At 41.6% G+C, this 21082-nt stretch overlaps 1 non-coding gene across 1 annotated transcript; it reads left to right on the top strand.

Annotated features, from left to right (window-relative positions):
• The first annotated feature begins 10413 nt into the window (after positions 1–10413).
• Positions 10414–10486, top strand: TRNAT-UGU. Its single transcript has one exon. It is a non-coding gene; the product is annotated as a tRNA-Thr (tRNA).
• Positions 10487–21082: the final 10596 nt, after the last annotated feature.

Genomic DNA, 21082 nt, shown 5'->3' with positions numbered 1-21082 from the left:
CGATGCTAAGTGAAAGAAGTCGGTCAGAGAAAGACAAATATTATATGATTTCCCTCATATGTGGAATTTAAGAAACACAACTGATGAACATAGGGGAAGGGAAGGAAAAATAAGAAAAAAACAGAGAAGGAGGCAAACCATAAGAGACTCTTAAACACAGAACAAACTGAGGTTGCTGGAGGGGAGGTGGGTGGGGGGATGGGCTAAATGGGTGATGGGCATCAAGGAGGGCACTTGTTGGGATGAGCACTGGGTGTCGTATCTAAGTGAGGAATCACTAAATTCTACTCCTGAAACCAATACTACGCTGTATGTTAACTAACTTGAATTTAAATAAATAAATTTAAAAAAATCCTTTAAATTAAATATGCACTTCTAGAGTTAAGACAGTCCTTATGGTTATGGTATTTGTTCCTCAGAATAATCCATTCTATTGGAGGGATAGCATCATTACTATTATTGCTGTTATTATTTTATATCCATGGTCTGATGATATTTGAGGTTTTAATTGGTATGCTCTCCTCACTCCCAAATCACACAAGAAACAGATCGTCTTCCGCAGAGCTAGAAACATAGGCTGCAAACACTTGCCACGGACAGATTTGGATGCCTGTTTTGCAGAACAAAATCTCCTACTGGCAGAGATCTTGAAGAAAAAGTGATCGCTGGCCGGGGAAGAGACACATGGACAGGAAAGCATGATAGAAAGGAATGGAGATCCTCAGTCTGGGAGCCCTGGGGCTGCCTGGAAGCTGAGTGGGCAACGTCTTAGGGATCCTGTCACTGTCTAGGAGGAACTACCATCCACCTATCATCCATCAGTTTTCCTGCCTGCAGTGAAACTCGTCTGAGGCTTGAGATTCTGCTCAACTCCCATGCATCTGCATGGACATTGCCCACTTCTGAGCCTGGGCAACTCCCTGCTGCATTCCCATTTTATTGATGGAGGAGTGGAGGTTCGAGGAAGCTGAGTGATTTGCATAGAACTCGCCAGCAGGGGTGAAGCTACCACTTGAACTTCATAAATCCCTATTGAGCACCCTTTCCCGTACCCCACCACGCTGCCTAAAGCTTGATTTGTGGACCACAGTTTTTCACAGCCACCAGTTCTGTCCCTCATTTCTCCCTGGGCAATGGCTCCTTCCTGTTAGGAGAAATAAACAAGATGGTGACAGGCTTTTGAGGTTGTGTCATTTCGAACCCGGTGCCCCGCTCCAACAAGAAACAGGGTTATTTCTGGTGAAGTCTTTGCTGTAAAGTACACCAATCAATTTTCCTTACAAATGATTTCTAATATGTAATTATGTAATCAAGCACTGCCATAAACAAGCCTGGCCTTGACATAGAGTGATGGGGTGCCATAATATTTTAAATAAAGGATGATCACACAGCCATTTATTTTGAAGTCCAATTTTCAGGATTGGGAACTATACATTAATGGAAGTTTAGAGATTAACAGCAAACTAAATGTGAAACCCTGTGAGCTAATGCCTTCGACATAAACAAATGTACAAAAATAGCATCCTGCAACTGTTTTCAAAGTCTGACAGAGTCACAGGGCTTTCGGCAAGGCAGAGGGTGCAAAGAGTACCAGATTCATCAAATTCTGGCAGCGATCTGTTAAAAAAATAATGGTTTTGTCTACAAATGGAAACTGCTAACAGCTTTACCCGTCCACTGCAATCATCTTTCCATCTGCTTGGGTTTTATCATTGTGTCGCCTTTGGAAAATTACAACACAGAGCATATTCTCTTGGAGGTCTGTTGTTGAGCTGAATATTCTGGGCCACGAAATGGTGACAACAGTTGAAGAGTTTCCCTGCAAAAGCGTTACAACCGTTGCATGCCAACAAGCCGCCCGTGCTGCAAGGTTCTGGCAGGAGGGGAGCAGCGGACTGCGTTTAGTAGAGCACAATTAAAAAAATGCTTGCATATACTAGAAAAGGCACGATCTAACACTTGCAGTGACTTGAAATAATGGCTACTTGTTTTTTGCCTCATCCTGTCATCGTTCCTTCTTACTCTACTTTCTTTTCCATTTCCCTGCTAAAAATGTGTTGTTACCTAAGTGCAAGGTCATGAAGGACCTGGACAGCTCCTCTAGCCTGTGATCTGCTCCGGAAGGAACCTTATCCCTCTGTCTCCAGATCCTTTGCCTGGAGCCCGGCTCGGGGTGGTGTTCAGTACCTAACTGCTGAAGGAATGAATGAAAGGATGAATGATGCTATGCCTTTCATATGATGATTTATACCTTAAAAAACATTATGTACTTTGGAAAACATTCTCACTGACACCATCCTTAAAACACTATAAGAGGCAGGAAGATGAGGTATTGCCTCTATGTGTTAGTTCAGGTCCTTCAAGAGGAAGATGCTAAAGTTGGATTACATGTGAGAGAGACTGATTATGGAAACTGCCCTTGAAGGAAAATGGAGAAGGAGCAGTGGAGAACGGGGCGGGGGAGGGGGGGGGGAGCCATCATACCGTGATGCAAGTCTTACTACCACGGAGAGAGAAGGAAGGATTGAGTAGCATAAGTATCTGACAGAAGTGCCATTCAAGAAAGTTTCAGTAAAGCTGATGGAGAGTCTTAGGGCCAAACTCATTGGTCCGTGGAGTCCCACATCCTCCAGAAATGTGCCTGCTTTTCCCAGAAGTGGCCTTGGTGCACTCAGACTTTGGCTGGTGGTGCCAGTGTGGTGATGGATTTTAGACAGCATGACTACTCTATGCAGTGGGAGATTGGAGAGGAGAATTCTCATGGTGACCACATTCTATTTTAGAGATAAGGAAACTGAGATCCTGAGAGATGAAGAGGCATTCTTAAGGTGTCACGCCAAGTGAATGGCAAGGTAAGGGTTAATACCTGGCTCTTGAAACCTAGCCCATGTGTTTTCTTTATGGACAGAACAATGGATCTATTTCTACTGCTGACTCTGTGCCCCATCTGATTTGGTGGAGAGGGCAAAGCACAGGGAGCCAAAACACTGGGTGGGCAAAACACTTCTCAAGGACATAAGAAGAGGCAAGGAGTGCGATTTCTTACACTTCTGGTAGAAAGCAGAGTATAAGGCTGGAAGGCAAAGACAGACAATCTCATTTTGGTGGGGGAGAGTATGTAAGACATTCACTCTCTCTAATTAAAATACGCCATACGTAAAATCAAATCTTTTGATAGTTAAATAACAGATCATGTTCTAGAGAATCACATAAGCTTCTGGAAAGTAGAGGCCTTCTTGTCTATATTTTTCAAGACTGGATATCCAGAATCTTGACAGTGCTTGGTAAAAAGGCATGGAATAAATACTTGTCTTTGTTGAATGAATGAATGTAACTTTAGTCTTTGAAGGGGTCTCAGAAAACATCCAAGGTACTTCAGAAGATAAAGATAATGAGATAGTGAATAATGGTTAAATCACTTCTCAGAGGGAATGAGATCCCAAAATTCCTGTCTCCCTGTGCAGTGGTCTGTCCCCCTCCCATCTGGAGCTACCCTGGGATGAGGGTTCTGCTCTGTCAACCCCAAAGAAAATTGACACATTGATATTGAAATCTCTAGCATATTTGACCAAAAGGAAGACTTCATCTGTCCATGTTTTGAACTGCAATGTCAATGTGATGAATAGATTAAGACCAAATTCTCAGCAAGAATGAATGCGTAGAATGAGTCATTTGGAGAAAAGCAATGCATGAAACCTACATGAAGAGATCAATATTTTGGGACCATTATAAGAAACCCCAGCTGACAGACAGCAGATAGCAGAAAAGTGGAGGAGACCAGACATACTTATTAAACCATTATGTAACTTTTGAAAACTCTGGCCTTGAGGGATTGCTCTGCCGGATATTAATTCACTTATTCATATAGGAAGTATTTACCGAGGACCAACTCTGTGCTGGGCACTATGATAGGCTGTAAAGATTGTTGGCAAACAAGACCCTATTCCTTCCACAATACAGTAGAGCATCTCGTGGAAGAGACAGACAGCGAATGCACACACAATAATTCCAGAGAGTTGGAAATGTTATCAGAGAAATCCTCAGGGTATGGGAAGCAGAATAATTACGTGATAACGGGCAGACTCTGAGTCAGTGAAAGTGGCTTGAGATCTGAATCATAAGTAGTTACCTCTGTGAAGATCTGAGTGCAAGAGGTTCAGAAGGAGGAAGAACAGGTGTAAAAGCTCTCGGGCCCCCAGAAAAAATAAGAGTGTTTAAGGAGCAGCAGAAAGGCCAGTGTGGCTGGAACACAGAGCAAGGTGGGTGGCAGGAAGTGAAATGAGAAGTAAGTGGGGCCTGATCCTGCAGGACCTGGCAGGCAGAGCAAGAAGTTTGGGGTTTTATCTTAAGTGTGTTAGGAAGTCACTGCGGGCTTTTAAGCAGGAGAGTGTCATGGCCTGATTTACGTTGAAAAATGAACTTGATCTGAGAAAAAAAAAAAAAAAGACCAAAGCAACAAAGACTAGGAAGCGCCAGAGAGCATCTCCAGAAACACCAACTCTACAGGTAACACAATGGCACTAAATTCTTATATTTCAGAAATCATACTAATCAATAATAATAAATAGTAATAATAAATTCTGAATGTAAAGGGATTAAGTGCTCCAATCAAAAGACATAGGGTATCAGAATGGATAAAAAACCAAGATCCATCTATATGCTTCTTACAAGAGACTCTTTTTGGACCTAAAGTCACCTGCAGCTTGAAGGTGAGGGGATGGAGAACCATCTATCATACTAATGGATATCAAAAGAAAGTCTGAGTAGCCATACTTATATCAGACAAATTAGATTTTAAAACAAAGACTGTAACAAGAAATGAAGAAGGGCATTCTATCACAGTTAAGGGGTCTATCCATCAAAAAGATCTAACAATTGTAAGTATTTATGCCCCCAACGTGATAAGCCCAAATATATAAATTGATTAATAGCTAACATAAAGAAACTCATCGATAATAATACCATAATGGTAGGAAAATTTAACACCCCACTTGCAACTATGGGCAGATAATATAAGCAGAAAACCAAGAAGAAGACAATGGTTTTGAATGACATACTGGACTGGATGGACTTAACAGACATATTCAGAACGTTTTATCCTAAGGCAGCAGAATACACTTTCTTTTTGAGTATACATGGAATATTCTTCAGAATAGATCACATAATGGGTCACAAATCAGCCTTCAACAAGTACAAAAATTTGGAGACCATATCATGCATAGTTTCAGATCACAATGCTATGAAACTTGAAGTCAACCACAAGAAAAATTTTGGAAAGAACTAAAATACATGGAGGTTAAAGAACATCCTAGTAAAGAATGAATGGTTTAGCCAAGTATTAAAGAAGAAATAAAAACAAATACATGGAGGTCAATGAAAATGAAAACACAGCAGTTCAAAACCTTTGGGATGTAGCAAAGGCAGCCCTAAGAGGGAAGTATATTGCAATCCAAGCCTATCTCAAGAAGCAAGAAAGGTACCAAATACACAGCCTAACCTTACACCCACAGGAGCTAGAAAACTAACAGCAAATAAAGCCTAAAGCCATGTGAAGAAGGGAAATAGTAAAGATTAGAGCAGAAATAAACAATATAGAAACAAACAAGCAAAAAGAGCGAACAGATCAACAAAACTAAGCACTAGGTCTTTGAAAGGATAAACAAAATTGATAACCCCCTAGCTAAACTTCTCAAAAAGAAAAGAGAAAGGACCCAAATGGATAAAATCACACACAAAAAAGAGGAGAGATCACAACCAAACGCCACAGAAACACAAACAAGGATAAGAGAATACTATGAAAAATTATGCCAACAAACTGGGCAATCTGGAAGAAATAGACAAATTCCTAGAAACTCACAAACTACCAATGCTGAAATAGGAAGCAATGGAAAATTTAAAAAGATGCATAACCAGAAAAGAAATTGAATCACTAATCAAAAATCTTCCAACAAACAAGAGTCCTGGGACAGATAGCTTCCCAGGGGAATTCTACCAGACATTTAAAGAAGAGTTCATATCTATTCTTTTCAAACTGTTCCAAAAATAGAAATGGAAAGCTTCTAAACCTATTGTATGAAGCCAACATTACCTTGATTGCAAAACCAAAGACCTCACTAAAAAATAGAATTACATACCAATTTCCCTGGTGAAACTAGATGCAAAAATTCTCAATACAATACTAGCAAATGTAACTCAACAGTACATTAAAAGGGTTATTCACCATGATCAAGTGGGATTTATTCCTGAGTTGCAAGTCTGGTTCAATATTCACAAATCAATCAACGTGATACACCACATTAATAAAATAAAGGATAATAACCACATGATCCTGTCAGTAGATGCAGAAAAAGCATTTGACAAAAGACAGCATCCATTCTTGATAAAAACCTTTAACAAAGTGGGGATAGATGGAATATACCTCAACATCATAAAAGTCATATACAATAGATCCACAGCTAATATCACCCTTAATGGGGAAAAACTGAGAGCCTTTCCCCTATGGTCAGGAACAAGACAAGGATGTCCACTCTCACCATTATTATTTAACATAGGACTGGAAGTCTTAACCTCATCAATCAGACAACAAAAAGACATAAAAGGCATTCGAATCAGCAAGGAAGAAGTCAAACTTTCACTATTTACAGATGGCTTGTTACTCTATGTAGAAAACCAAATAGACTCCCCCCAAAACTGCTAGAACTGATATGTGAATTCGGCAAAGTCTCAGGATATGAAATCAATGTGCAGGAATCTGTTGCATTTCTATACATCAATAATGAAGCAGCAGTAAAAGAAATCAAGGAATTGATCCCATTTGCAATTGCACCAAAAGCAATAAGATACCTAGGAATAAATTTAACTAAAGAGATAAAAGATCTGTATTCTGAAAACTATAGGATACTTATGAAAGAAACTGACGAGGACACAAAGAAATGGAAAAAATATTCCATGTTCACAGATTGGAAGAAAAATATTGTTGAAATCTCTATACTATCCTAAAAGCAATCCACACATTAAATGCAATCCCTAGCAAAATACCACCAGCATTCTTCATGGAACTAGAACAAACAATCCTAAAATTGTTCACAAAAGAGCCCCAATAGCCAAAGCAATCCTGAAAAAGAAAAACAAAACTGGAGGCATCACAATTCCAGATTTCAAGCTATATTACAAACCTTTAGTCATCAAAGCAGTATGGGACTGGCATTAACACAGACACATAGATCAATGGAACAGAATAGAAAACTCAGAAACGGATCCAAAACTATATGGTCAGCTAATCTTTGACAGAGCAGGAAAGAATATCCAATGGGAAAAAGTCTCTCAACAAATGGTATTAGGAAAACTGGACGGGGACCCACAGAAGAATGAAACTGGACCATTTTCTTACACCATACACAAAAATAAATTCCAAATGGATGAAGTACCTAAATGTGAGATAGGAAACCATTAAAATCCTAGAGGAGAACACAGGCAGCAACCTCTTTGACCTCAGCTGGAACAACTTCTTACTAGACATGTCTCCGGAGGCCAGGGAAACAAAAAACAAATGTGAACTATTGGGACTTCATCAAGACAAAAAGCTTCTGCACAGCAAATGAAACAATCAACAAAGTTAAAAGGCATTCTACAGAATGGAAGAAGATATTTACAAATGACATATCTGATAATGGGTTAGTATCCAAAAGTTATCAAACTCAACACCCACAAAACAAATAATCCAAGGAAGAAATAGGCAGAAGACATGAATAGACACTTTTCCAAAGAAGACATCCAGATGGCTAAAAGACACATGAAAAGATGCTCAAAATCTCTCAACATCAGGGAAATAGAAGTCAAAACCACAGTGAGATACCACTTCATACCTGTCAGAAGGGCTAAAATCAACAACACAAGAAACAACAGGTGTTGGTGAGGATGCAGAGAAAGGGGAACCCTTTTGTACCGCTGGTGGGAATGCAAACTGTTGCAGCCGCTCTGGAGAACAGTCTGGAGGTTTCTCAAAGACTAAAAATAGAACTATCCTATGATCCAGCAATTGTACTATCAGGTATTTCCCCAAAGGATACAAAGATACAGATTCAAAGGGGGGTACATTCACTCTAATGTTTATAACAGCATTATTGACAATAGTCAAACTATGGATAGAGCCCAAATATCCATTGTTGGATAAATTCATAAAGAAGATGTGGCATATATATATGTATTCATATATATATATATTCTTATACACACACGCACACACACACACAAGAATATTACTCAGCCATCACAAAGAATGAAATCTTGCCATTTACAATGACACGAATGGAACTAGAATTTATTATGCTAAGTGAAATGAGCCAATCAGAGAAAGACACATACCATATGATTTCACTCATATGTGGAATTTAAGAAACAAAACAGATGAATATATAGGAAGGAGGGGGGGAGAGGGGAGGGGGAAACAAACCACAAGAGACCCTTAACAAACTGAGGGTTAATAGAAGGAGGTCAGTGGGAGATGGGCTAGATGGGTGACGGGCATTAAAGAGGGTACTCGTTGTATAAGCACTGGGTGTTGTACCTAAGTGATGAATCACTGAATTCTCCTCCTGAAACCAATATTGCACTGTACGTTAACTAACTAAAATTTAAATGAAAAGTAATGAAGTTGATCTGCAGGAAGGCAAGCGGAGCAGGGAGACGAGTTGAGCCTGTTGCCAGAATCTAGCCGAGACCTAATGGGGACTTGAGCTGAGCAGGATGGACAAGCTGGAAATAGCCTGGTGGACGATATGGAGGGATTCCCTGCTGAAGGATAGCATGTGCAAGGCAGAGAGGCAGGAGGGCAAGGACAGGGTATACTGGGGTTCACATGTGGTTTGCAATAGCTGCAGTATTGGGTGCACATTGCGTAGCAGGAAGAAATGTAAAATAAGGAGGATGATCTCTATTTCATAGAGCTGATGCAGGGATAGCTTGAGAAAACAAGCCACTTCCCCTCTCTGTGCCTGTTTCCTTCTCAGTAAAACAGAGAGTGGTGTCACAAGGCAATCACTGAGACACTTTCCGTTCTGTGATTCTCCTGCAACCCAGGAGGTGAAACCTGATTGAAGAGTCTTGTTTCTGTGGCATCGGCAATGCTGGGGCTTCACCGTGTGGGTGTTTATGGCTTAGGTGCTGGGAACATGCTTTTAGAAGCCAGAATAATAAGTGGAAAATGGAAATAGGCATTGGATATCACCAAGCGTTGAAAGCCCCTTTTAATGGGCTATACAAAACAAATTGTTACAGGAGACACCTGGCCCAGGCTATTTACTTCCTGTTTCCCCATTCTTGTCAGAGCCAAATTTCTCACGAGTGAAGTAGCCGTCTCCTTACTGTCCTGAACACACAGAAAGCCCTTCTGTAGAAAACAGCAGAGCCCACCATATAATAATGATTACTGATCTGTGTTTCTGTCTTAAAAGGCTGTTTGAGAACAATCGTACTCTGTGCCTGACGCGGATCCAAGCAGTTCATTTGCGGCAAGCTCCTGTGAGCTGCACAAGTTGGTCATATTTTCCTCCTTATTTTACACATGGGAAAAGTGAGGACCAAAAAGGTAAGTAATTGCTTGAGGCCACCATAGCCTTTCTACAGTCTCAGCAGAAAACACACTGGACCCAGCCTTCAGGGATTGGGCTCTGCCATTTGACAAGGTATGCCCTTGACTTTCAAGTCACTTGATAGTTGTTCTTGCTTGATTTCCTCATCTGTGAAACGGGGATAATTATAGCACCTCAACGAGCTGTGTGAGCATCGAGACACGTTGTGTAAGGAATCTGGTGCAATAAACATGGGTGCTCCCCACACATAAAGATGTTTTGTAGACTGCTTGCTGTTATCCAAAGATTGAATGTGACCTCCCTCTTTCTAGGCAATTAAGTTGCTTTTGTACAAAAATCATATTTAATGTGAAGATATTTGTAGCATGAGAGAATTCCTACGGTTCTTGGATTTCTGTATGAGTGTGGAGGGAGGTGTTGAGGTAAATATTTCCTCTGGAGATTAGAAAACAGTGAGTCAGGAATTTGAACAAGTTGATATTAATTTCAGGCAATATTTTCTTCTGTTGTAGGAAGCCAACATGGAAGAAAGAAGCCAAATATTTATTAAGTGCTCGGCCATATTCTAGGTCCTTTGGGAGAAGAGGCGAGGTCCAGAGATGAGCCACACTGTTGATTTTCTCAAGGAGCCTGCTGTCTACCATCTACTACACTGCCTAGATGGGATGGGTTTCTGCTGGAGGCAGAGGCTGCTCTCACAGCAAAATCTGGTGTGTGTGTGTGTGTGTGTGTGTGTGTGTGTGCGTGTATGAGAGAGAGAGAGAGAAAAGGATACAGAGAATTATTTTCAGGTTAATCATGTTAATCAAAAGGTTTTGGGGTAGGCTCCATAGCTCAGTGGTTAGAGCACTGGTCTTGTAAACCAGGGATTGTGAGTTCAATCCTCACTGGGGCCTCTTGCTGACTTCTGCTTTGAGGTGCCTGGGTTCAGTCAAACATCCAACTTCAGCTCAGGTCATGATCTTGTGGTTCGTGGGTTCAGCCCTGGATTGAGCTCTGTGCTGACAGCTCAGAGCCTGGAGCCTGCTTCAGATTCTGTGTCTCCCTCTCTCTCTGCCCCTCCCCTGCTTGCGCTCTGTCTCTCTCTATCTCTGTCTCTGTCTCTCTCTCAAAAATAAATTAACATTAAAAAATAATTTAAAAAAAGGTCTTGTGGGCGCCTGGGTGTCTCAGTTGGTTAAGCATCTGACTTTTTATTTTGGCTCAGGTCATGAGCTCACAGTTGGTAGGATTGAGCCTCATGATGGGCTCTGTGCTGACAGCGTGGAGCTTGCTTGGGGTTATCTCTCTCTCCTTCTCACTCTACCCCTTCCATGCACATGGTCAATAAATAAACAAACAAACAAACTTAAAATAAAATGTCTTAGATTAAATAATGTTGAAAAACTCTGGCCTAGACAGAAAGATCCATGAAAGAAGAAATGAATCAGGGAGTTGGTGAGCAATCACAACTAGCTTTTATATAGACAATGTGTGGGTAACCAAATATTCATTGGGGGGCTCCTGGATATAGACCAGGCTGCCCAAATGCCTTACTGCTTTATGCCTCCTTTTAGTAACTAATATTTCATAACATGTTCTTCACTTTACCAGAAATATAACACAACCCATCCACAACATGATTTTCAAAACAAATCAATGTGATGCCTCAACATAACCAAGGAACAAGTAAAAGGAACTTAAGATAAAGTAATATGTATCATATTTTAGCATGTGAATGCTCAGATATGACTACAGGAGAGAGATCGTGAACAGATCACATGATATGTACCCCCAAACTCCTTGTGGACACATCTGGGGCCTCGGTGCTGGCTGTTGCTGGGTACCTGTGTTCCTCTGCGTGGCTTTTCTCTCCATGCCTTATCTCACCATTTTGTGGTTTAGCCAACCTTACACATGGCAGCTGGCTTCCAAGATGGTGAAACAGAAGCATCAAGACTTTCAAACTCTAGGCTTTGCAGTCACACAGCATCACTTCTGCTGTGTTCTTTCCATCAAAGCAAGGCACAGGGCCAGCCTAAACTATTCAAGGAGTGGGTGGGTGGGAAATAGACTCCTTCTTTACAGGAGGAGTGGAAAAGTCATGTTGCAAATGGGCATGTGGGATAAAAGATTATTGTTGCCATTTGTGGAAACAGCCTACCTCAGAAGAAGAGCCCTGAGAAGTAAAAATAAAAAGAATCTATTTATTGAATTCTTCCTATATGCCTGGCCCTGTGCTAAGGCTTTATGTGTACATGCTAAGTACATCTTCGAGCAACTCCACAAGGTAGACATTATTATTATCTCTACTTTACAGATAAAAGAACTGACATTCAGAGAGGTAAAGCAACTATGGTCTCACAGTCAATAAGGATCTGAGATGGGGTTCAGACCCATCTCAGTCTGACTCCAAAACCAGTGGTCTTGTCTGTGCTTCATGCAGCAGCTACTTAGAGAAGAGAGAAGTATGCCTTCTGAAGACAGTCATGGGGTTCGTTTGAATATTTGTATTTGGATGGATCCAGGGACTGGGTACAAAAGATGTTTGATCCCCTGATAGTTAGCAGAGGACCACAGCTGTTCACTTGATGCTTTTTAGTTGATGGGGATGGGAGATAAGTCAAGCTTTGGTCCGTGCACTCATTCCCACATAGTGGGTTAAAAAGGCGTTGTAATGTTGCAAGCCTGTGTGTTTCAGTGACTGTAAGGTGTTGAGATACGCACCTGTACAAAAAATGTGTGGTTTTGGAGTGCCAGTCGATTGAAAGATGGCCATATCAGTCATGCGCAGAAGATGATTCCTAGTAACCTGGAGGACAGTTGCCAGAATGATGGATGAGACACGTGTTTCCTGGCGGGACAGAACTGCTAGGAACTGTTCATGGTGAGGCATAATTTCCATGCACAGATGGAATAATAGAAAGCATCCCTGTTCCTCTTGATCTTTGTTCCTCATCAAGCAAGGTTAATCTTTCCGGGGGTGTAAGACTCAAGTCACAGTTGGTGTTTGTTATTTAACTTGATTCAAAAACCATAGTAGTCTTTTTGTAAACCATATCAGTTTGAGATCATCCTTAACTCAGCAATTCTCACAAGGTTCTGTTTTTTTTTTTTTTTTTTTTTTTTTTAATTTTTTTTTTCAACGTTTTTAATTTATTTTTGGGACAGAGAGAGACAGAGCATGAATGGGGGAGGGGCAGAGAGAGAGGGAGACACAGAATCGGAAACAGGCTCCAGGCTCCGAGCCATCGGCCCAGAGCCTGATGCGGGGCTCGAACTCACGGACAGCCCAGAGCCTGACGCGGGGCTCGAACTCACGGACCGCGAGATCGTGACCTGGCTGAAGTCGGACGCTTAACCGACTGCGCCACCCAGGCGCCCCACAAGGTTCTGTTTAAGGCATACAGAATCCCCCTAACATCACAGTGTGGAAGCTGATTCTGATTTTTCTTCCACCTGTATTGTGGCCTGGATGTGTGCAAGGTCTTTCTGGAAAAGCTTCGATAGCCCTGTAGCCTAAGAGTTTATTCATCCACTCATTCATTCACTCACTCAGCTGATATTTTCGGAAGCCTCTAGCTACGTTGTTCTAAACACTGGGGATATAGTAATAAACAAAAGGATATGGAGTTACTAGTCTCATGGAACTTATATTCTAGTTGAAGGGATGGGGTCCTGACATTATATACTATTTCAGATAGGGATAGGTGCTCAGAAGAAAAATAAAACCAAAGAAGAGGACACAGAGTGATAGTGCAAAGCTATTTTGGACAGGTTATTTGGGGGAATCGCCTCTACTATACTAACGTTGGAGTATAGCTCTCTGTGAAATGGAGGAGGCAGCTAAGAAGATGTCAGGAGGAAGAGATCCCCAGGCATGGAGAGCAGTCAGGACAAATTCCTGGAGGTAGACATGTGCTTGGATGGGTCAGGAACAACCAGAAGGTTCATGTGGCAGGAGCAGAGTAAGAGAGGAGACACTGGTAGGAGATGAGGTCAGACAGGGAGGGAGCCAGCCTGGAACACCAAGGGACTTTCAGGACCGGGTAATGACTCCTAATTTTATTCTGAGTGATATGAAAATCTGTTGGAGAGTTTTGAACAGAAGAGAGGAATAATTTGACTTATAATTTTAAAGGTTATTCTGCTTCATGTATGGGAAACAGAATATAAGGAGGCAAGAACAGAAATAGGGAGGGTGGTTGACTAGTTCAAAGGCTGTTGCAACAATAATTCATAAAAGGAATTATGGCAGCTTGGACTCAGGTGGTAATGGAAAGTTGTAAGAAGTGGTATGATTATAGATATTCTTCAAAATTAAGGTCAACAGGGATTTGTTGAAAACAAAGTGTGGGATGGGAGTGAAGAATGACTCCAACTTCAACCTGAAAAACCCAAAGGATGGAGCTGCCATTTATGCAGATGGGAAAGACTATGGGAAGAGCAGTTTGGGAGAAAAAGAGAAGGAGCCCAGTTTTAAAAATGTGAAGTTTGAGATGCCTGTAAGATATGTAACAGAATATTTTAAATTAGAAGTTGAATGTGGGAGTTTAGAGTTCAGGAGACATGTCCAGGTTAGTGATGAGTATTTGCATAGAATCAGCATATAAATTGAAAGCCATGGGATTGGATAAGTTGACGTATCCAAAAAAGTCAGTGTAGAAAAATAAAAACAGAGATCCAAGGAACAGGTCTTTGAGCACTCCAACATTTGTAAGTTGGGAAAAAGAGGAGGTGCCAGTAAATGAGCCGAAGAAGGAGTGGCCAGTATGCTAGGAGGAGAACCAAGTGATGTGCTGAAGGCAAGTGAAGGAATATCAAGGAGGAGGAAGTGGTCAGTCATGTCAAATGAAGCTGATAGGTTGAGTCTGGTAAGAACTGAGAATTGGTTTGGTTAGGACATGACATTGAGAGCCTCCGGGAGGATGTTTGAGAGAAAATGGAAAGAGAACGTGGAGACAACATGGACCACTCTCAGGAAGAGTTTTTCTGTGAAATAAATGGACAACAGCTGGAAGAGGTTGATGGGGGACATTATATCATATTTGTTTGCCACTGATGATGACCCAGAAGGAGAAATGATCAATGATAGAAGATATGGGGGAGATTTGCTGGACAGGTTCCTTGAGTTGGCAAAATGGGATAGGAGCTAGTGGGCATGCGAAAGGATTGGCCGTAGATGGGAGCCTGCCATTATCATATGGGAGGAGATGTCGTATGTATGGTTCAGGTGCATTCAGTGCCTGATTCGTGTGGGAACATGTGGAAGTTATCTTCTGATTGCTCTACTATCTCAATTAAATAAGATGCAAGGCCATTGGCTAAGAATAGGAAGTAGGAAAAGATGGAAGAACTTTGAGCAGAGATAAGAAAGTAAGAAACAGGCAGCCAAGAAGGTGAGAGAAATGTTTGAATAGGGGCATGGGATACATTTCATGAACAGCAGTGCAGACTCTTAGGAGGTTAAGTACTTGGGAATTCAAAGTGGAACCACCCATGTGCTTGTGTGTTTTCCTCCAGCCATGTTTGCAGCCCCCAAAAAGGTTGAGAATTGGTTTTCAGCATGGACTTTTGTTTGCTTGTTTGTTGGTTTGTGTTTTGTTTTTCCCCATGCAAGAGTCGGGAGGAGAAAAGTTGACAGTCTATGTAGAGGACTGATGACAGTGATAAGCTGTGGAATTTTATGTGAACAAAAACAAAAGGGTGTGGAGTGAGGAACAATAAATCCAGTGAATTTCACTCTGGTTGGGGTTGAAGGATTGTTGGAATGTGAGCAGAACAGGACAAAGCTGGAGGTAGAGTTGGCAGTAAGTGTGGGATTCTTATAGTCAATATTTTAGAGGGATAGCAGTAGAGTGTGGTGATCTGGGATCTGACATGTAATAGGGTTGGGAGAGGGGATGAAGGACACAATTTTTGTGTGAAAGGAAGTCAAAGAATTGAGAAGCTAGAATGTTGGATGGGTCACCTGTGTTGATATTGAAAGTACCAACCTGAAACTCTCTATATTGCCACTTACTAGAGTGATTCCCTAAACACTCAATTCTTAGGGAAGATTTGTTGAATGAAAGGTTGTTCCACAATGACAAACAAGTTGCAGCTAGTTTCTCATGTGCACAGGTAAGGTAGAAATAAATAGATCTATTTCACAGTGAGCCAAAGTGAGGATACTAATCTCTAAAAATAGAGTGTAGCAAATTAGCTCTTTGGGGGAATTACTTGGCCAATTCTCTTTCCCTGGACCCTGTGAACACTTAGCTTCCCAGAGCACTAACATAATGAATTCATATAATACCAACAAGCATTCATACCTTTAAAAATGTTTCTGTTTCTATATAATTAGGTCTTAGGAAAGGAGACAAACATAAGCAGAGGGTTTTGTGTACAGAGAAGGTGATGAAAGGGGAAAGAGTCAATGGAATTTGGATTTTTCCTCATCATTATGATGGTCCCTAGAGCTTAGCATTTTTTTCTTTTTGGTTCCAATTAAAAGTGAGAGCTTTGTGGGGCGCCTGGGTGGCTCAGTGGGTTAAGCATCCGACTTCAGCTCAGGTCATGATCTCACAGTTTGTGAGTTCGAGCCTTGTGTCGGGCTTTGTGCTGACAGCTCAGAGCCTGGAGCCTGTTTCGGATTCCGTGTCTCCCTCTCTCTTTGCCCCTCCCCAGCTCACACTCTGTCTCTCTCTCTCTCTCTCGCTCTCTCTCAAAAATAAATAAACATTAAAAAAAATTAAAAAAAAAGTGAGAGCTTTGAGGCTGACCTTCCCTTAGAAATAGTGAGTACTGTGAGAACACGTTTCTATATTTATACTGATAAATGGATGGAGTTCCCAACCTTTAGGGGTTGGCTTATTTGGTAGGTGAAAAGTATCTTCCCATGGAAGTAATTTTACATATGGAAGTCAGGTTCCTAGGCACGTCTTTTTAATCATAATGAACACAAAATAAAGAGTATTATTGTGTTTTGTCTTAATAAAGAGGGCTGTAACATTTTATGATACAGGGTTAATATAATTGGAGGGAAGATAGCCTCTCTTTTCCTTTGGATCTAGCTTAGCCAATATATAATTGTACCAATATCTCTTTCCTTTTAAGGAAAAATTGGGGTCCAGTGTGAAGTGTTGAAAATGATTCTTGCATTTGGCCAACATCTTAATTTGCCCTAGAAATAGTATCTACTGAGAAATATAGGGGGAGGAATGGGGTAAGTCATTGCCATAGCCTATTTTGGCCTCGAGTTCAAGCATCATCCAATAATCAAGCTCCACCAGTAATAAAGCAGACATTGTATTTTAATTCCTGCCTAGCTCCCGTGTCTACATTCCAACTGGATCAGAATCTTTAGGAGAGAATAAAGTGATGTATTGGTATCCTCAAACCTCAGTGATATATAACACCAGGCCAAGATGCACTTGGGTGATGCACTTCATGGATGCAAGTGAAGGCTGACTTGTCCACCAACTTCATCAGATGCTTGTCTACCCTCCACTGTTTGAGAGTTTTTCCATGCCGTTGGCCCATGCCCTCCTCTGCTCCTCTTTCAGACCCCTCTCCCACCATGATGGTCATGTCGTTGAAGGGGATATCTGGTGTGATTTAAACAGCTCTGGTCAAAGGCTTCCCACCTTGTCACCATTCAGCCTGTCTGCTATGCACTCATCTATTCTTTGTTGGAAGGCCGTGGGGGCTCACGGGAAAGACAGCACTTTGGGATAGACAATGTGATTTTAACTTGGGTGTACTATCTACTTGGTTTGGAACCTTGGGGAACTTAATTAGCTGCCTGAGACTTGGTTCCCTCACATGTAAAATCAAGGAGGACAACTAGTGCCCGACTTGAGGCATTGCTGTGTGGATTAAATGTTCTCACCATGTGTATGTAGTGCCGTGTCTGCACAAGTAGGTTTATTAGCAAGGCTATTGGCTCCTTCTTATTAACTTTAAGGGGAGCAGTTACCTCCGGTTTATAAAATGAGACAGCGGAGACTCTGAGTGGGTAGGTAAACTGCAGAGCTGGGATTCACACCCAGGCTGGTCATACTCCCATTACATTACATGTTTAGCCCCCTCTCAGAGGGCCCTTCATGTCACCTGTGAGGAAGGAGTAGTAACTGAGGTTGGGCTGGTGTTGTCCATAGAGCACTCCCAGAATGCCCCTGTCGGACAGCAGGAAGGTGCCTGTTAAGATACCGTGGAACGGGTACCCACTCCAGGCTCTTCTCACGAGTAGTCGTGACTTTCGGTGATAAAGTTTTTACAAAGAAATTATGCCACTTTCCTCCTTTCTGAGATACCAGCAGGCCACAAATAGCAATGGCTATTTTCCAAACAACAATTAGAAAAAGCCATACTGTGTGGAATATCCAATCTGAGAATCTCAGCCTGATTAGAAATGACTGTAAAAACTAAAAAGCAGTATAATAGTAAAAAAAAAAAAAAAAAAAAAAATGCGAGAGATGTGTAAGACACAACTTTGCCTTTTAACAATTGGAAATGAAATAGAACTTATAAAGACAAAGATAAAGATGTGGTTCCTTGTGTGGAGGGAAAACAACCAATCTCCTGAGGCTCATTGATCTGAGTACAAGAAACTGTCATCACACACCTGGCATGGCCCCTTCAATCGCCGACAAAACATACAGGGGGAATTACTAAGGCTTCAGAAGGTTCTGGGCCACAAGTAACTTCCGGATGAGAAAGTCGGTATTGGAAATATTTTTCTGTGTAAAAGTTCAAAAAGTTGACCAAATCTCTCCCTCAAAGGATTAAGCTGTCTTCCAAGAATTTGTTGTACTTACCGTAGAGACAGGTGGGGTGACAAAGTAATGGAACAAGAGAATGAAAATGGCTGAAGGAGAGCATCAGATGGAGAGATGCACAAAAGGAGGAAAGAGATCTATGCCAAAGGCGACATAGATGTTATCTATTACAAGGAAAAAGAAAACAGCATGGTTTGGTGTGGCTTCCGGCCAACTCTACGAACTTTATTGGCTTTTTTTCATCAGAAACTCTGGGGAAAGACGTAATCATTTTTCAATTGGAATTTGATTCCTTGGTAGCTGTGTAGGTGGGAAATAACTCTGGATTGCTGCGCTGGTCTTCCGTGTTCCAGGTACACTCATGCCTCACTCCTGTATTGCAGCCATCTGTTGGTAATAAATCTCTGTGTGGTTGCCATCTGTGGGCGGGGACAGAGAGTGACATGCTTCTTTATTCAGGGAACTTTGTGTATAGTTTTAGTTCTTTTTAAAAAATTTTTTTTTCATGTTTATTTATTTTTGAGAGAGAGACAGCATGAGCAGGCGAGGGGCAGAGAGAGAGAGAGAGGGAGACACAGAATCCGAAGCAGGCTCCAGGCTCCGTGCTGTCAGCACAGAGCCCGACGTGGGGCACGAACTCACGAACGATGAGATCATGACCCGAGCCGAAGTCAGACGCTTAACTGACTGAGCCACCCAGGCGCCCCAACATATAGTTTTAGTTCTAAGAAGGACCCTGGCACTAAGGATGTGGCTTCACTCTCAGATTTTTAGACAGGGATTTTTAGACAAAACCTCATTGGAGTTGGAAGCTTCTACCTCCACAAACAAGCCTGTACGAGCTTGGGCAAGCATGTGATAGCTTTGTGTCTCAGTTTGCTCATCCATAAAAAGAAGGATAATGCCCTTATAGGGTTTTGTAAAGGGCGAATGCATTTATATATGTAAAAGGCACATAGCGTCTGGCACATAGTAAGTTGAATCAGTCAGCGTTCATTCAGAAATTCAGGGCACCTGGGTGGCTCAGGCGGTTAAGCATCTGACTCTCGATTTTGGCTCAGGTCATGAGCTCACAGTTCGTGAGATCAAGCCCTGTGTCAGGCTCTGCGCTAACAAAATACATCATTTTGTATTCTCAAGATGATCAGATACCATTCTAGAAAACTGACAATTTGGACTCATCTAGTCATCCACCCATCCGTCCGTCCATCTATTCATTTTTTAAAAACTGTTTTAAATGTTTATTTTTTCTATCACTTTAAAAATACATAAATAAACTAAAAAGAAGAAGAAGAAAGCGGAAATTCTGACATTTCCACAGAACAGAATTTAATGTAGGGGATTGATTAAACAGGGATTGGAGGATCAAACAGGAAAAAAACAAAACAAATGAACAAAGGCCAAAAATCCCGACTGAGGCAGCAGACATAGTAACCTGGGAATGAAGTTGGGATTATGGGACCGCGGAAGCTGGGAGGAGGAGCTTGGGATCCAGGCCTCCAGAAGGGGATATGAAACATGAAACACCTTGTGTTTCTGGGGAAGCATGGGGAGACCAATCTTGAGAGAGTGGGGGAAAAAAAACCAAACAAACTGGAAATCTAAAAGCAAATCTAAAGCAACAGAAAAATAATTCCTAGGATGTTCAGTGTAGCACCATAACCAGGTGGTGAAGAGCCTAGTCTTAGATCCTGGACCTTGCCATTACTGGCTCTGTCACCAAGGTCCTTAAACTTTTTTGTGCCCTTTTTTTTTTTTTTTTAAATTTCCAATGGACTAGTAGTACTTAGCTCATAAAATTACTAGTAGGATGAAATGATTCAACATATATAAAGCAATTAGAATCGTGTCTAGCATATAAAAGGCATTAAAAGTGTTGGCTGATATTAATATTTGTATATTAACTTATAGTTTAAATTCATCATTGCATTTAATCCTTAAAACCCCTCCTTGCCCTAGAAAAGTAGGCAGGGTAGTTATTCCTTTCCCAAAAGAGAGAGTGAGGTCCAGTGAGGTTATTTTATTTTATTTTATTTTATTTTATTTTATTTTATTTTATTTGGGGCGGCGGGGTGAAAGCCACAGAACTGCACAGCAGTGGAACTGGAAGTCTATCTCGGTGCTTCTTCTATAAAGTTCTTTCTATTATGCCACAAGGCATCATATCTTGACTCTTGGAAAAGCAACTGTTTGTTCCCCAAGGGTCGTAGCAACTGACTGGCTGCAGCTGAGCTGACTGTAAACACAGCCAAATGACCCAGGCTGCAGCCTAATCCAAGCCACTGCCACTTTGCCCGCATCTGTCACTCAATGCAAGGTCCCTGGTGATCGAGGGACAGAAGGCGTGGGTCAGGGAACCGCCAAACACCAAACATACATCTTAATTGGTTACAGGCAGTCACCTCCATCCAAATCCTTGATGGGAAAATGGTTCCCACAGGGATCCATAGAATTAGGAATTCAATGTCCTTTTAACATCAAAACTGGCTTTGGAGTTCGAAATCACTCAAGAGTGAGATGTTTTTGATTGATATTATGTTCCAAATATGGGTAGATTGTCTTGCTTGTTGCATTTGGCTTTAGGGTTGGGTTCTGTGCAAATGCATCAGAACTCTGAGACCTGAGACCGCGATGCTGAGGGAGAAACAGGAAGTGGTGCAGGAGCCCAGTGCTTATCAGAAAAGGAAGCACAGCCACGACTTGCGGCTGCCACAGAATGAAGGTGGGGGTGGGCTGGTGGGGGTGGGGTGC

Source organism: Panthera leo, chromosome B1 (assembly GCF_018350215.1).
Source record: "Panthera leo isolate Ple1 chromosome B1, P.leo_Ple1_pat1.1, whole genome shotgun sequence".
Taxonomy (NCBI): domain Eukaryota; kingdom Metazoa; phylum Chordata; class Mammalia; order Carnivora; family Felidae; genus Panthera; species Panthera leo.
Note: the sequence above shows the minus strand (reverse complement) of the source record. Positions and strands in the feature narration are given on the sequence as shown.